The 15,796-nt window shown below is 48.5% G+C and overlaps 13 non-coding genes across 13 annotated transcripts; 4 read left to right on the top strand and 9 right to left on the bottom strand.

Annotated features, from left to right (window-relative positions):
* Positions 1–3,011: 3,011 nt before the first annotated feature.
* Positions 3,012–3,257, bottom strand: Trnai-uau (transfer RNA isoleucine (anticodon UAU)). The gene is made up of 2 exons: positions 3,221–3,257; positions 3,012–3,047 (listed from the first exon to the last, which is right to left on the bottom strand). It is a non-coding gene; the product is annotated as a tRNA-Ile (tRNA).
* A 1,829-nt stretch (positions 3,258–5,086) lies between these two features.
* On the top strand, positions 5,087–5,158 carry Trnap-ugg (transfer RNA proline (anticodon UGG)). Its single transcript has one exon. It is a non-coding gene; the product is annotated as a tRNA-Pro (tRNA).
* Positions 5,159–5,793: 635 nt separating this feature from the next.
* Positions 5,794–5,866, bottom strand: Trnav-uac (transfer RNA valine (anticodon UAC)). Its single transcript has one exon. It is a non-coding gene; the product is annotated as a tRNA-Val (tRNA).
* Positions 5,867–6,382: 516 nt separating this feature from the next.
* On the bottom strand, positions 6,383–6,455 carry Trnav-aac (transfer RNA valine (anticodon AAC)). The gene has a single exon. It is a non-coding gene; the product is annotated as a tRNA-Val (tRNA).
* A 1,645-nt stretch (positions 6,456–8,100) lies between these two features.
* Trnap-ugg (transfer RNA proline (anticodon UGG)) lies at positions 8,101–8,172 on the top strand. Its single transcript has one exon. It is a non-coding gene; the product is annotated as a tRNA-Pro (tRNA).
* A 635-nt stretch (positions 8,173–8,807) lies between these two features.
* Trnav-uac (transfer RNA valine (anticodon UAC)) lies at positions 8,808–8,880 on the bottom strand. Its single transcript has one exon. It is a non-coding gene; the product is annotated as a tRNA-Val (tRNA).
* Positions 8,881–9,403: 523 nt separating this feature from the next.
* Trnai-uau (transfer RNA isoleucine (anticodon UAU)) lies at positions 9,404–9,657 on the bottom strand. Its single transcript has 2 exons — positions 9,621–9,657; positions 9,404–9,439 (listed from the first exon to the last, which is right to left on the bottom strand). It is a non-coding gene; the product is annotated as a tRNA-Ile (tRNA).
* Positions 9,658–12,019: 2,362 nt separating this feature from the next.
* On the bottom strand, positions 12,020–12,092 carry Trnav-uac (transfer RNA valine (anticodon UAC)). Its single transcript has one exon. It is a non-coding gene; the product is annotated as a tRNA-Val (tRNA).
* A 517-nt stretch (positions 12,093–12,609) lies between these two features.
* Trnav-aac (transfer RNA valine (anticodon AAC)) lies at positions 12,610–12,682 on the bottom strand. Its single transcript has one exon. It is a non-coding gene; the product is annotated as a tRNA-Val (tRNA).
* A 1,655-nt stretch (positions 12,683–14,337) lies between these two features.
* Trnap-ugg (transfer RNA proline (anticodon UGG)) lies at positions 14,338–14,409 on the top strand. The gene has a single exon. It is a non-coding gene; the product is annotated as a tRNA-Pro (tRNA).
* A 635-nt stretch (positions 14,410–15,044) lies between these two features.
* Positions 15,045–15,117, bottom strand: Trnav-uac (transfer RNA valine (anticodon UAC)). The gene has a single exon. It is a non-coding gene; the product is annotated as a tRNA-Val (tRNA).
* Positions 15,118–15,351: 234 nt separating this feature from the next.
* Trnap-cgg (transfer RNA proline (anticodon CGG)) lies at positions 15,352–15,423 on the top strand. Its single transcript has one exon. It is a non-coding gene; the product is annotated as a tRNA-Pro (tRNA).
* A 217-nt stretch (positions 15,424–15,640) lies between these two features.
* Trnav-aac (transfer RNA valine (anticodon AAC)) lies at positions 15,641–15,713 on the bottom strand. The gene has a single exon. It is a non-coding gene; the product is annotated as a tRNA-Val (tRNA).
* Positions 15,714–15,796: the final 83 nt, after the last annotated feature.

Genomic DNA, 15,796 nt, shown 5'->3' with positions numbered 1-15,796 from the left:
TCTCGTACTGCTGATCGCATGCCTCATGAACGTCCGTCGATGTACCATATCATCCAAGAACGACAAAATCGACGCCGAAAATTGATTCACGTCCTAACGGATCAAGAAGGACGTCGCTACGTAACCCAATCTGCAATAGGGAATATGCTTCACGCCCACTACCGGCAGCTCTACGCCGCAATTCCACATTCCCCAGAGTTGATCGAGGAAGTCTCACTGCTCAACTTCGGTGGTATCCCAGGAGATGCGGCGATTGACTTGATGTCAGAGGTGACTGATGAGGAAGTCCGCGATGCGATCCGGGCAGGAACCATCAATCGCTCCCCAGGACCCGACGGTCTTCCCCTCGAATTTTATCGCACCTTCCGTGATTTGTTACAGTCCACCTTCACCTCCATCTGTCGGGAACTGATGTCTCCGGAAGTACCTGTGCCGGACGCTTTCATGGAAGGAATTATTATTCCTGTACATAAACCACACGGTGGCAACAATGTCTGTGATTATCGGCCCCTCACCCTCCTTAACAGTGATATGAAAATCTTCACTCGCCTTTTGGCAGCACGACTTAAAAACGTTGCCCGATATGTTGTGTCGCCAGACCAAGCATCTTTGGGAGGAGATAATAATATTCGCACGGCTTTATGCCGCTACAGGGATATGATCGCCGTTACCCAGGCACAACGCCTCTCTGGGGCACTTGCGTCTTTGGACTTTAGTCAAGCTTTTGATAGGGTTGACCATTCGTTCCTTACGGCCGCTCTTCACCATATGGGTTTCCCAGTCGCCGTTATCACGGTAGTGATGCGCCTTCTGCGGGGTGCCTCATCCAGGATTATGTACAATGGCAGACTCACTCCACCGATAATAATAGGTCGATCCGTACGTCAAGGTTGCCCTCTATCAGCAATTTTGTACGCCTTTTCCTTGGAATCCTTGCTATGTGGACTAAGACAACGTTTGGTAGGGTTGTCCATAGATCGCTACCGATTCTGTTGCACGGCCTATGCTGACGATGTAGTCATCTGTTTACGTAATGCCGACGAGGTTCGAGCTGTTTTGACGTGGGTAGCGACTTATGCTGAGGCGTCGGGTAGCTCCTTAAACGTACGTAAGTCACAAGTTATGTTCATTGGAACGGGACTTCCCGTGGAGTGCGTTACACCTCTCACCACCGTTGATACCATTCGTTGTTTGGGAATAGATTTTTCATCTGATCTCCGGCGTTCAGCCACCATCAACTGCCGACGCCTCCTTTTAATGATCAGAGCAGGTCTTATGGACCATCGCCTTCGATCCCTAGATATTCTCCAACGGGCTCGATATGTCAATACATATATCGCGTCCCGAGTTCCCCATGTAGCACAAGTTCTACCTTTCCCGCTTACTGTGGCACGTCGCATGTTGGCAGCGATGGCATCTTTCGTCAGCTCTGGGATGTTGTTCAAAGTTAACTATGCAACCCTTACTCTTCCCCGTGAACGAGGTGGGATAGGTCTGTTTCACGTGCCGGATAGAGCTCGCGCCCTATTTATCAGCTCCCAGATGACGGTATGGACACGTTGCCCAACGAGCCTCACTGGTCTCCTCCTGTCGGCATACTCGCCGGTCTCACTGTCAGCCCCAGTGATGATCTCGGATGTTCCGGCCCAGTTCCATTATATCCGGTACTTCTTTCTGGAACTCAGTTATCTACGCCTCACCTTACCAAGACAGCTTTTACTCAAGACAAAGGCAGTATACAATGTCCTCCAATTAGGTCGTCCCCCTAACCCGATTGAACAAAAGTTCCCCCAGGTTGACTGGCGTCATGTATGGCGCGCGGTGTTCGCCTGTTACCTTGACACGAATGTTCAATCTGTCTGGTACCTAACTGTCAATGGTAAACAAATCAACCAATTTCGCCTTCATCGTATCCACCTCGCCCAATCACCTCTATGCTCCACGTGTGGAGTGCCAGACAATGATGAACATCGGTTTGTTTGCGGACCGGCGGCGGAGGTTTGGCACTTGGTTCGACGTATTGTGGCTTTTCTAACGCGGGACATTCCGGATCGGATTACTCCCCTTTCATTATTATTTCCGGAACGTGACTATTTTCCTCGGACAAAGACCAATGCTGTGAATTGGATTCGCGGACATGCCATTCACTACTTATTTGGACAAACTGTGGACTCTGTACTCGATTTTTGGACATACCTCAATGACCGTCATTATGTCGTTGTCCGTCACCCAAAATACAGACAATTTTTCTCGAACTTCCTTGGGAGTGCTTTCCACGAGCCGCCTCGCAGCTGGAATGTGTTAAGCCAAGAGAGAAGAAGGTTTCCTGTTTGAACCAATGAACATTTCTGAGCAATTGAACGGAACACATCAATTTCGAGAAGACGTGTCTCAACATATTACCAGCGGGGCGCAGAAGGCCTCTGATCAATTACATGCATAAAAAAAAAAAAAAAAAAAAAAAAAAAAAAAAAAAAAAAAAAAAAAAAAAAAACAAGAATTCAGAAAAAGGAAGATTTTGTTTTGTTTGTAAGGATAGCCCTAACCTTGATTTCCCATATTTCCCCTGGTATATAGGCAGCTCTCTGGGGTAAGTTTAGTCAGGAGCCAACGCCTGAAGTGGCCTAGATTTTTTTGTTATAGGATGAAAAGTGGCGGTGGCACTTGTTTTTTTTTAGTTCCATTTTATTAAAGGGTAAAAAACTTATATCATAAAAAAAAAGATGGATAGAAAAAAAAAAAAAATTCCTGCTTCGGGTGCAGGAGGTCCCGGGTTCAAATCCCGGACGAGCCCTTGCGTTTTGTGCAAACGTGTGGCAACTTCCGGCATGCCGGCGGCTGTTCCGCGCATTCCCAGCCCTCCAGGTAAGCACAAAAACCAAGTGGCCGATTCTGAAAGAGTTTCATGTATCATTTGAGCCATCTGCACCCTGGTGGTGGGACGTTTGAAATTGATTTAAATGGTCACAGTAGAGATTGTAGCAAGTGTCTTGTTGAGTGCGACGAAAAAGTGTTTCCGCCCGGAATCGAACTGGGGACCTTCTGCGTGTTTTTTTTTTTTTTTTTTTTTAATTTCATTTTGTTCGCTATTGTTCGTTGCATCTGCTCGGGGCGGACGTCGTAAGACATCCATTTATGTTCGTTGTTGATCGATTGACTCAGTTTTTTTTATTACAGAGAGCACATAACTCTCTGCGAACACGCTGAGCTACCGTGCCGGCATAAGGCAGACGTGATAACCGCTACACCACGGAAACTGCTACGCTCTGAGCTCCACATCTGACACAACTTGTAGGACGATCGCAACTTTGGCGTAAAAATCACTTTGCGGAAACGCACAATGCAGGTATTTCGCATTTGTATGCAACAATCGACAGCACCGTTGCCTGTCTGAATGCCATCACGAATAAGAGCCCAAGAAGTCGTCGGAAAAGCTCGCGGCCGAGTCCTCAGTAGCATCAGCTACTCTTGCTTTCCGTACGAGGTACCGTCAATTCGCGCAGTCGCTATTGCAAATGATGTCATCAAAAGCAATCACTTCGTTAGCGGCAAGGAGCCTGGGCTCAGCGGAGGCTCTACATGGAGGCCCCGACAGGCCACCGCTGGCACGCCGGCGCCTGGACCCACGACCCTTAATGTCGCTGTAGTCGACGTACTTCTTAATATCGCGTTTGGAAGAAGCAAACCACGTGTAAATCACACAGTATTTTAGTGATGATATGGAAACGCAAATGTAGAATAAGTAGAACAAACATGGAGGCCCCGACAGGCCACCGCTGGCGCGCCGGCGCCTGGACCCACGACCCTTAATGACGCTGTAGTCGATGTACTTCTTAATATCGCGTTTGGAAGAAGCAAACCACGTGTAAATCACACAGTATTTTAGTGATGATATGGAAACGCAAATGTAGAATAAGTAGAACAAACATGGAGGCCCCGACAGGCCACCGCTGGCGCGCCGGCGCCTGGACCCACGACCCTTAATGACGCTGTAGTCGATGTACTTCTTAATATCGCGTTTGGAAGAAGCAAACCACGTGTAAATCACACAGTATTTTAGTGATGATATGGAAACGCAAATGTAGAATAAGTAGAACATTATATAAAATTTGTTGTGTGGTCGAGCGGTACCCACCCCTCGCTCTTCCCAGATTATCGTTGCTGCACGGAATGATTGTTAAGGCAGCTACGGCTTCAGAGGTCGTCTTCTCGAAGTTTTGCTTTCGCAGTACATCACGCAATCTTCTCGTTATGAGTCGTCCGTATCGGTTTCCCGATGTAGTTTTGCTCACAGCTCTCGCCTTCTCTTAACCCCGAGCCACCACTAGCCGAAAATTCCGCACTGCAATCTGGTCAATCTGCAGAGCTCGATGAGAGCATCGCGGTCGTTCCTGAGCTGATGAAACGGCCGAATCTGTAGTTGTTCCCAGATCTCTCCCACAACAACGGCTTCCCGGACGCATGGATTACAGGAGTACGCCACTACTCCCAGCCAGACAAATGCATTTGAAAGCAGAATAACATGACCTACACGCAACTCCTATTTTTGTGTCTGACCTACTTTTAATGATACTGTGGTCTATTTACTTACTACTATCGCTGCTGGACGAAGCAGACCGGGTGAAAGCCACACGGCATTCTTGTAACGAACAGGTAATGGAAATTTAGGTAAAACAATATAAAAAAAAGTTGTGTGGTGGAGCGACACACTTCCTAGATGATCGTTGCTGCACGGAATAATTCTTACGTCACCGACGCCTTCAGGAGTCGTCTTCTGGAGGTTTTGCTTGCAGTCTACTCCGCAATCTATTCGTTATGAGTTGGTGTTTCGGATTCCCGATGTTCTTTTGTTTATTGCATTTGCCTTCCCTTGACACTGAGAAACCACATGACGAAAGTGAAACACCACCGTCTGTTCATCTGCAGAGCGCGATGAAATTATTCACTCTATATTCATTGCCTTTAATATTCTTCCCAACAGTGGTGAGCGCTGCCTTCAGAAAGCGGTATTCTTTCTGATTTACATGAAAGTTTGTGTTCCTCGGAGCTGGACTGCTTGGGATGACCTTCATCGCTACCAGCAGTTGGCTCGTTGGTCTAGGGGTGTGATTCCTGCTTTGGGTGCAGGAGGTCCCGGGTTCAAATCCCGGACGAGCCCTGCCGTTTTGACCGTGCGGAATGGTAGGTGGAGCTCACCCACGTTTGCAGCTCTGCAATGAAGAACAAATGCCTGCCGCAGCACGCTTTGTGTAGCACTACGGTCATGAAGGGACCGTTTGGTATGGCAAGAATCTGACACCAGTAAATTACATAGGTCGATTGCTGTAGAAGAGCCGACAGTAATCTTGCATGCAACGGAAAAGAAAGGTTGTCTTTGCAGGACAATTGCACCGTGAGTGGAGACGAAGCTCAATCGTGGAGCAGTCTACCTACATCTGATTAGCGACGACGACAACCAAAGGGTGGGATACAAGACTGAGCGTAGATAAGAGTTTCTCAGTATTAGTTACCTTCACACTTCAACAGAGCTGTGACAAGGCGAGTGCAGTAAGCTCTGGAAAGCCAGTATGAAGCGCACTTGAAGTAGTCCTGAAGAAATGGATTATAAATTTTGCCGGCCAGAATGGAACTACGAGCGTTCTGAGTTACTGAATACCGGTGCACTATGGGAGCAAGAGCATTTGACAGTAAAATGACGCGATATCCGTGTAGCACACGACATTTATTATCCCTGCATACGCAGACGTGACGTTCTCTCGGAAATGGAATCCGAAAACGGGTTTAAAAAAGTCGTGCTTCCGCCCGGGATCGAACCGGGGACCTTCTGCGTGTAAAGCAGACGTGATAACCGCTACACCACGGAAACGACGGCTCTGCTGCTGTGCTACCTGCAAACCCGTAGTAGCAACAGATTTTTCCTGCGTAAGCAATGGCATCGGCTACGAGCTCCGTCCGATTCTAGAAGATGCTATAGTAAAAGACATCGATAAAAACAATCAAACCGCAACAGCCAGGGAGAACGCTGGGTGAGCAGCAGCTCTGCATGGTGTTACCAAGAACGGAGGCGTCAGTCATGTGCAGCGCTTAGCCGTAACGAACAGGCTCGTTGGGGTATGATTCCTGCTTCGGGTGCAGGAGGTCCCGGGTTCAAATCCCGGACGAGCCCTTGCGTTTTGTGCAAACGTGTGGCAACTTCCGGCATGCCGGCGGCTGTTCCGCGCATTCCCAGCCCTCCAGGTAAGCACAAAAACCAAGTGGCCGATTCTGAAAGAGTTTCATGTATCATTTGAGCCATCTGCACCCTGCTGGTGGGACGTTTGAAATTGATTTAAATGGTCACAGTAGAGATTGTAGCAAGTGCTTGTTGAGTGCGACGAAAAAGTGTTTCCGCCCGGAATCGAACTGGGGACCTTCTGCGTGTTAGGCAGACGTGATAACCGCTACACCACGGAAACTGCTACGCTCTGAGCTCCACATCTGACACAACTTGTAGGACGATCGCAACTTTGGCGTAAAAATCACTTTGCGGAAACGCACAATGCAGGTATTTCGCATTTGTATGCAACAATCGACAGCACCGTTGCCTGTCTAAATGCCATCACGAATAAGAGCCCAAGAAGTCGTCGGAAAAGCTCGCGGCCGAGTCCTCAGTAGCATCAGCTACTCTTGCTTTCCGTACGAGGTACCGTCAATTCGCGCAGTCGCTATTGCAAATGATGTCATCAAAAGCAATCACTTCGTTAGCGGCAAGGAGCCTGGGCTCAGCGGAGGCTCTACATGGAGGCCCCGACAGGCCACCGCTGGCACGCCGGCGCCTGGACCCACGACCCTTAATGTCGCTGTAGTCGATGTACTTCTTAATATCGCGTTTGGAAGAAGCAAACCACGTGTAAATCACACAGTATTTTAGTGATGATATGGAAACGCAAATGTAGAATAAGTAGAACAAACATGGAGGCCCCGACAGGCCACCGTTGGCGCGCCGGCGCCTGGACCCACGACCCTTAATGACGCTGTAGTCGATGTACTTCTTAATATCGCGTTTGGAAGAAGCAAACCACGTGTAAATCACACAGTATTTTAGTGATGATACGGAAACGCAAATGTAGAATAAGTAGAACATTATATAAAATTTGTTGTGTGGTCGAGCGGTACCCACCCCTCGCTCTTCCCAGATTATCGTTGCTGCACGGAATGATTGTTAAGGCAGCTACGGCTTCAGAGTTCGTCTTCTCGAAGTTTTGCTTTCGCAGTACATCTCGCAATCTTTTCGTTATGAGTCGTCCGTTTCGGTTTCCCGATGTAGTTTTGCTCACAGCTCTCGACTTCTCTTAACCCCGAGCCGAAAATTCCGCACTGCAATCTGGTCAATCTGCAGAGCTCGATGAGAGCATCGCGGTCGTTCCTGAGCTGATGAAACGGCCGAATCTGTAGTTGTTCCCAGATCTCTCCCACAACAACGGCCTCCCGGACGCATGGATTACAGGAGTACGCCACTACTCCCAGCCAGACAAATGCATTTGAAAGCAGAATAACATGACCTACACGCAACTCCTATTTTTGTGTCTGACCTACTTTTAATGATACTGTGGTCTATTTACTTACTACTATCGCTGCTGGACGAAGCAGACCGGGTGAAAGCCACACGGCATTCTTGTAACGAACAGGTAATGGAAATTTAGGTAAAACAATATCAAAAAAAGTTGTGTGGTGGAGCGACACACTTCCTAGATGATCGTTGCTGCACGGAATAATTCTTACGGCACCGACGCCTTCAGGAGTCGTCTTCTGGAGGTTTTGCTTGCAGTCTATTCCGCAATCTTTTCGTTATGAGTTGGTGTTTCGGATTCCCGATGTTCTTTTGTTTATTGCATTTGCCTTCCCTTGACACTGAGAAACCACATGACGAAAGTGAAACACCACCGTCTGTTCATCTGCAGAGCGCGATGAAATTATTCACTCTATATTCATTGCCTTTAATATTCTTCCCAACAGTGGTGAGCGCTGCCTTCAGAAAGTGGTATTCTTTCTGATTTACATGAAAGTTTGTGTTCCTCGGAGCTGGACTGCTTGGGATGACCTTCATCGCTACCAGCAGTTGGCTCGTTGGTCTAGGGGTGTGATTCCTGCTTTGGGTGCAGGAGGTCCCGGGTTCAAATCCCGGACGAGCCCTGCCGTTTTGACCGTGCGGAATGGTAGGTGGAGCTCACCCACGTTTGCAGCTCTGCAATGAAGAACAAATGCCTGCCGCAGCACGCTTTGTGTAGCACTACGGTCATGAAGGGACCGTTTGGTATGGCAAGAATCTGACACCAGTAAATTACATAGGTCGATTGCTGTAGAAGAGCCGACAGTAATCTTGCATGCAACGGAAAAGAAAGGTTGTCTTTGCAGGACAATTGCACCGTGAGTGGAGACGAAGCTCAATCGTGGAGCAGTCTACCTACATCTGATTAGCGACGACGACAACCAAAGGGTGGGATACAAGACTGAGCGTAGATAAGAGTTTCTCAGTATTAGTTACCTTCACACTTCAACAGAGCTGTGACAAGGCGAGTGCAGTAAGCTCTGGAAAGCCAGTATGAAGCGCACTTGAAGTAGTCCTGAAGAAATGGATTATAAATTTTGCCGGCCAGAATGGAACTACGAGCGTTCTGAGTTACTGAATACCGGTGCACTATGGGAGCAAGAGCATTTGACAGTAAAATGACGCGATATCCGTGTAGCACACGACATTTATTATCCCTGCATACGCAGACGTGACGTTCTCTCGGAAATGGAATCCGAAAACGGGTTTAAAAAAGTCGTGCTTCCGCCCGGAATCGAACCGGGGACCTTCTGTGTGTAAAGCAGACGTGATAACCGCTACACCACGGAAACGACGGCTCTGCTGCTGTGCTACCTGGAAACCCGTAGTAGCAACAGATTTTTCCTCCGTAAGCAAGGGCATCGGCTACGAGCTCCGTCCGATTCTAGAAGATGCTATAGTAAAAGACATCGATAAAAACAATCAAACCGCAACAGCCAGGGAGAACGCTGGGTGAGCAGCAGCTCTGCATGGTGTTACCAAGAACGGAGGCGTCAGTCATGTGCAGCGCTTAGCCGTAACGAACAGGCTCGTTGGTATAGGGGTATGATTCCTGCTTCGGGTGCACGAGGTCCCGGGTTCAAATCCCGGACGAGACCTTGCGTTTTGTGCAAACGTGTGGCAACTACCGGCATGCCGGCGGCTGTTCCGCGCATTCCCAGCCCTCCAGGTAAGCACAAAAACCAAGTGGCCGATTCTGAAAGAGTTTCATGTATCATTTGAGCCATCTGCACCCTGGTGGTGGGACGTTTGAAATTGATTTAAATGGTCACAGTAGAGATTGTAGCAAGTGTCTTGTTGAGTGCGACGAAAAAGTGTTTCCGCCCGGAATCGAACTGGGGACCTTCTGCGTGTTTTTTTTTTTTTTTTTTTTTTTTTTTAATTTCATTTTGTTCGCTATTGTTCGTTGCATCTGATCGGGGCGGACGTCGTAAGACATCCATTTATGTTCGTTGTTGATCGATTGACTCAGTTTTTTTTATTACAGAGAGCACATAACTCTCTGACCGAACACGCTGAGCTACCGTGCCGGCATAAGGCAGACGTGATAACCGCTACACCACGGAAACTGCTACGCTCTGAGCTCCACATCTGACACAACTTGTAGGACGATCGCAACTTTGGCGTAAAAATCACTTTGCGGAAACGCACAATGCAGGTATTTCGCATTTGTATGCAACAATCGACAGCACCGTTGCCTGTCTGAATGCCATCACGAATAAGAGCCCAAGAAGTCGTCGGAAAAGCTCGCGGCCGAGTCCTCAGTAGCATCAGCTACTCTTGCTTTCCGTACGAGGTACCGTCAATTCGCGCAGTCGCTATTGCAAATGATGTCATCAAAAGCAATCACTTCGTTAGCGGCAAGGAGCCTGGGCTCAGCGGAGGCTCTACATGGAGGCCCCGACAGGCCACCGCTGGCACGCCGGCGCCTGGACCCACGACCCTTAATGTCGCTGTAGTCGATGTACTTCTTAATATCGCGTTTGGAAGAAGCAAACCACGTGTAAATCACACAGTATTTTAGTGATGATATGGAAACGCATATGTAGATTAAGTAGAACAAACATGGAGGCCCCGACAGGTCACCGTTGGCGCGCCGGCGCCTGGACCCACGACCCTTAATGACGCTGTAGTCGATGTACTTCTTAATATCGCGTTTGGAAGAAGCAAACCACGTGTAAATCACACAGTATTTTAGTGATGATACGGAAACGCAAATGTAGAATAAGTAGAACATTATATAAAATTTGTTGTGTGGTCGAGCGGTACCCACCCCTCGCTCTTCCCAGATTATCGTTGCTGCACGGAATGATTGTTAAGGCAGCTACGGCTTCAGAGTTCGTCTTCTCGAAGTTTTGCTTTCGCAGTACATCTCGCAATCTTTTCGTTATGAGTCGTCCGTTTCGGTTTCCCGATGTAGTTTTGCTCACAGCTCTCGACTTCTCTTAACCCCGAGCCACCACTAGCCGAAAATTCCGCACTGCAATCTGGTCAATCTGCAGAGCTCGATGAGAGCATCGCGGTCGTCCCTGAGCTGATGAAACGGCCGAATCTGTAGTTGTTCCCAGATCTCTCCCACAACAACGGCCTCCCGGACGCATGGATTACAGGAGTACGCCACTACTCCCAGCCAGACAAATGCATTTGAAAGCAGAATAACATGACCTACACGCAACTCCTATTTTTGTGTCTGACCTACTTTTAATGATACTGTGGTCTATTTACTTACTACTATCGCTGCTGGACGAAGCAGACCGGGTGAAAGCCACACGGCATTCTTGTAACGAACAGGTAATGGAAATTTAGGTAAAACAATATCAAAAAAAGTTGTGTGGTGGAGCGACACACTTCCTAGATGATCGTTGCTTCACGGAATAATTCTTACGGCACCGACGCCTTCAGGAGTCGTCTTCTGGAGGTTTTGCTTGCAGTCTATTCCGCAATCTTTTCGTTATGAGTTGGTGTTTCGGATTCCCGATGTTCTTTTGTTTATTGCATTTGCCTTCCCTTGACACTGAGAAACCACATGACGAAAGTGAAACACCACCGTCTGTTCATCTGCAGAGCGCGATGAAATTATTCACTCTATATTCATTGCCTTTAATATTCTTCCCAACAGTGGTGAGCGCTGCCTTCAGAAAGCGGTATTCTTTCTGATTTACATGAAAGTTTGTGTTCCTCGGAGCTGGACTGCTTGGGATGACCTTCATCGCTACCAGCAGTTGGCTCGTTGGTCTAGGGGTGTGATTCCTGTTTTGGGTGCAGGAGGTCCTGGGTTCAAATCCCGGACGAGCCCTGCCGTTATGACCGAGCGGAAGAGTAGGTGGAGCTCACCCACGTTTGCAGCTCTGCAATGAAGAACAAATGCCTGCCGCAGCACGCTTTGTGTAGCACTACGGTCATGAAGGGACCGTTTGGTATGGCAAGAATCTGACACCAGTAAATTACATAGGTCGATTGCTGTAGAAGAGCCGACAGTAATCTTGCATGCAACGGAAAAGAAAGGTTGTCTTTGCAGGACAATTGCACCGTGAGTGGAGACGAAGCTCAATCGTGGAGCAGTCTACCTACATCTGATTAGCGACGACGACAACCAAAGGGTGGGATACAAGACTGAGCGTAGATAAGAGTTTCTCAGTATTAGTTACCTTCACACTTCAACAGAGCTGTGACAAGGCGAGTGCAGTAAGCTCTGGAAAGCCAGTATGAAGCGCACTTGAAGTAGTCCTGAAGAAATGGATTATAAATTTTGCCGGCCAGAATGGAACTACGAGCGTTCTGAGTTACTGAATACCGGTGCACTATGGGAGCAAGAGCATTTGACAGTAAAATGACGCGATATCCGTGTAGCACACGACATTTATTATCCCTGCATACGCAGACGTGACGTTCTCTCGGAAATGGAATCCGAAAACTGGTTTAAAAAAGTCGTGCTTCCGCCCGGGATCGAACCGGGGACCTTCTGCGTGTAAAGCAGACGTGATAACCGCTACACCACGGAAACGACGGCTCTGCTGCTGTGCTACCTGGAAACCTGTAGTAGCAACAGATTTTTCCTGCGTAAGCAAGGGCATCGGCTACGAGCTCCGTCCGATTCTAGAAGATGCTATAGTAAAAGACATCGATAAAAACAATCAAACCGCAACAGCCAGGGAGAACGCTGGGTGAGCAGCAGCTCTGCATGGTGTTACCAAGAACGGAGGCGTCAGTCATGTGCAGCGCTTAGCCGTAACGAACAGGCTCGTTGGGGTATGATTCCTGCTTCGGGTGCAGGAGGTCCCGGGTTCAAATCCCGGACGAGCCCTTGCGTTTTGTGCAAACGTGTGGCAACTACCGGCATGCCGGCGGCTGTTCCGCGCATTCCCAGCCCTCCAGGTAAGCACAAAAACCAAGTGGCCGATTCTGAAAGAGTTTCATGTATCATTTGAGCCATCTGCACCCTGGTGGTGGGACGTTTGAAATTGATTTAAATGGTCACAGTAGAGATTGTAGCAAGTGTCTTGTTGAGTGCGACGAAAAAGTGTTTCCGCCCGGAATCGAACTGGGGACCTTCTGCGTGTTAGGCAGACGTGATAACCGCTACACCACGGAAACTGCTACGCTCTGAGCTCCACATCTGACACAACTTGTAGGACGATCGCAACTTTGGCGTAAAAATCACTTTGCGGAAACGCACAATGCAGGTATTTCGCATTTGTATGCAACAATCGACAGCACCGTTGCCTGTCTGAATGCCATCACGAATAAGAGCCCAAGAAGTCGTCGGAAAAGCTCGCGGCCGAGTCCTCAGTAGCATCAGCTACTCTTGCTTTCCGTACGAGGTACCGTCAATTCGCGCAGTCGCTATTGCAAATGATGTCATCAAAAGCAATCACTTCGTTAGCGGCAAGGAGCCTGGGCTCAGCGGTAGCTCTACATGGAGGCCCCGACAGGCCACCGCTGGCACGCCGGCGCCTGGACCCACGACCCTTAATGTCGCTGTAGTCGATGTACTTCTTAATATCGCGTTTGGAAGAAGCAAACCACGTGTAAATCACACAGTATTTTAGTGATGATATGGAAACGCAAATGTAGAATAAGTAGAACAAACATGGAGGCCCCGACAGGCCACCGCTGGCGCGCCGGCGCCTGGACCCACGACCCGTAATGACGCTGTAGTCGATGTACTTCTTAATATCGCGTTTGGAAGAAGCAAACCACGTGTAAATCACACAGTATTTTAGTGATGATATGGAAACGCAAATGTAGAATAAGTAGAACATTATATAAAATTTGTTGTGTGGTCGAGCGGTACCCACCCCTCGCTCTTCCCAGATTATCGTTGCTGCACGGAATGATTGTTAAGGCAGCTACGGCTTCAGAGTTCGTCTTCTCGAAGTTTTGCTTTCGCAGTACATCTCGCAATCTTCTCGTTATGAGTCGTCCGTATCGGTTTCCCGATGTAGTTTTGCTCTCAGCTCTCGACTTCTCTTAACCCCGAGCCACCACTAGCCGAAAATTCCGCACTGCAATCTGGTCAATCTGCAGAGCTCGATGAGAGCATCGCGGTCGTTCCTGAGCTGATGAAACGGCCGAATCTGTAGTTGTTCCCAGATCTCTCCCACAACAACGGCTTCCCGGACGCATGGATTACAGGAGTACGCCACTACTCCCAGCCAGACAAATGCATTTGAAAGCAGAATAACATGATCTACACGCAACTCCTATTTTTGTGTCTGACCTACTTTTAATGATACTGTGGTCTATTTACTTACTACTATCGCTGCTGGACGAAGCAGACCGGGTGAAAGCCACACGGCATTCTTGTAACGAACAGGTAATGGAAATTTAGGTAAAACAATATAAAAAAAAGTTGTGTGGTGGAGCGACACACTTCCTAGATGATCGTTGCTGCACGGAATAATTCTTACGTCACCGACGCCTTCAGGAGTCGTCTTCTGGAGGTTTTGCTTGCAGTCTACTCCGCAATCTATTCGTTATGAGTTGGTGTTTCGGATTCCCGATGTTCTTTTGTTTATTGCATTTGCCTTCCCTTGACACTGAGAAACCACATGACGAAAGTGAAACACCACCGTCTGTTCATCTGCAGAGCGCGATGAAATTATTCACTCTATATTCATTGCCTTTAATATTCTTCCCAACAGTGGTGAGCGCTGCCTTCAGAAAGCGGTATTCTTTCTGATTTACATGAAAGTTTGTGTTCCTCGGAGCTGGACTGCTTGGGATGACCTTCATCGCTACCAGCAGTTGGCTCGTTGGTCTAGGGGTGTGATTCCTGCTTTGGGTGCAGGAGGTCCCGGGTTCAAATCCCGGACGAGCCCTGCCGTTTTGACCGTGCGGAATGGTAGGTGGAGCTCACCCACGTTTGCAGCTCTGCAATGAAGAACAAATGCCTGCCGCAGCACGCTTTGTGTAGCACTACGGTCATGAAGGGACCGTTTGGTATGGCAAGAATCTGACATCAGTAAATTACATAGGTCGATTGCTGTAGAAGAGCCGACAGTAATCTTGCATGCAACGGAAAAGAAAGGTTGTCTTTGCAGGACAATTGCACCGTGAGTGGAGACGAAGCTCAATCGTGGAGCAGTCTACCTACATCTGATTAGCGACGACGACAACCAAAGGGTGGGATACAAGACTGAGCGTAGATAAGAGTTTCTCAGTATTAGTTACCTTCACACTTCAACAGAGCTGTGACAAGGCGAGTGCAGTAAGCTCTGGAAAGCCAGTATGAAGCGCACTTGAAGTAGTCCTGAAGAAATGGATTATAAATTTTGCCGGCCAGAATGGAACTACGAGCGTTCTGAGTTACTGAATACCGGTGCACTATGGGAGCAAGAGCATTTGACAGTAAAATGACGCGATATCCGTGTAGCACACGACATTTATTATCCCTGCATACGCAGACGTGACGTTCTCTCGGAAATGGAATCCGAAAACGGGTTTAAAAAAGTCGTGCTTCCGCCCGGGATCGAACCGGGGACCTTCTGCGTGTAAAGCAGACGTGATAACCGCTACACCACGGAAACGACGGCTCTGCTGCTGTGCTACCTGGAAACCCGTAGTAGCAACAGATTTTTCCTGCGTAAGCAAGGGCATCGGCTACGAGCTCCGTCCGATTCTAGAAGATGCTATAGTAAAAGACATCGATAAAAACAATCAAACCGCAACAGCCAGGGAGAACGCTGGGTGAGCAGCAGCTCTGCATGGTGTTACCAAGAACGGAGGCGTCAATCATGTGCAGCGCTTAGCCGTAACGAACAGGCTCGTTGGTCTAGGGGTATGATTCCTGCTTCGGGTGCAGGAGGTCCCGGGTTCAAATCCCGGACGAGCCCTTGCGTTTTGTGCAAACGTGTGGCAACTACCGGCATGCCGGCGGCTGTTCCGCGCATTCCCAGCCCTCCAGGTAAGCACAAAAACCAAGTGGCCGATTCTGAAAGAGTTTCATGTATCATTTGAGCCATCTGCACCCTGGTGGTGGGACGTTTGAAATTGATTTAAATGGTCACAGTAGAGATTGTAGCAAGTGTCTTGTTGAGTGCGACGAAAAAGTGTTTCCGCCCGGAATCGAACTGGGGACCTTCTGCGTGTTAGGCAGACGTGATAACCGCTACACCACGGAAACTGCTACGCTCTGAGCTCCACATCTGACACAACTTGTAGGACGATCGCAACTTTGGCGTAAAAATCACTTTGCGGAAACGCACA

This window comes from Schistocerca nitens, chromosome 2 (genome assembly GCF_023898315.1).
Source record: "Schistocerca nitens isolate TAMUIC-IGC-003100 chromosome 2, iqSchNite1.1, whole genome shotgun sequence".
NCBI lineage: Eukaryota > Metazoa > Arthropoda > Insecta > Orthoptera > Acrididae > Schistocerca > Schistocerca nitens.
The sequence above is the reverse complement of the archived record's forward strand: the minus strand, read 5'-3'. Positions and strand labels throughout refer to the sequence as shown.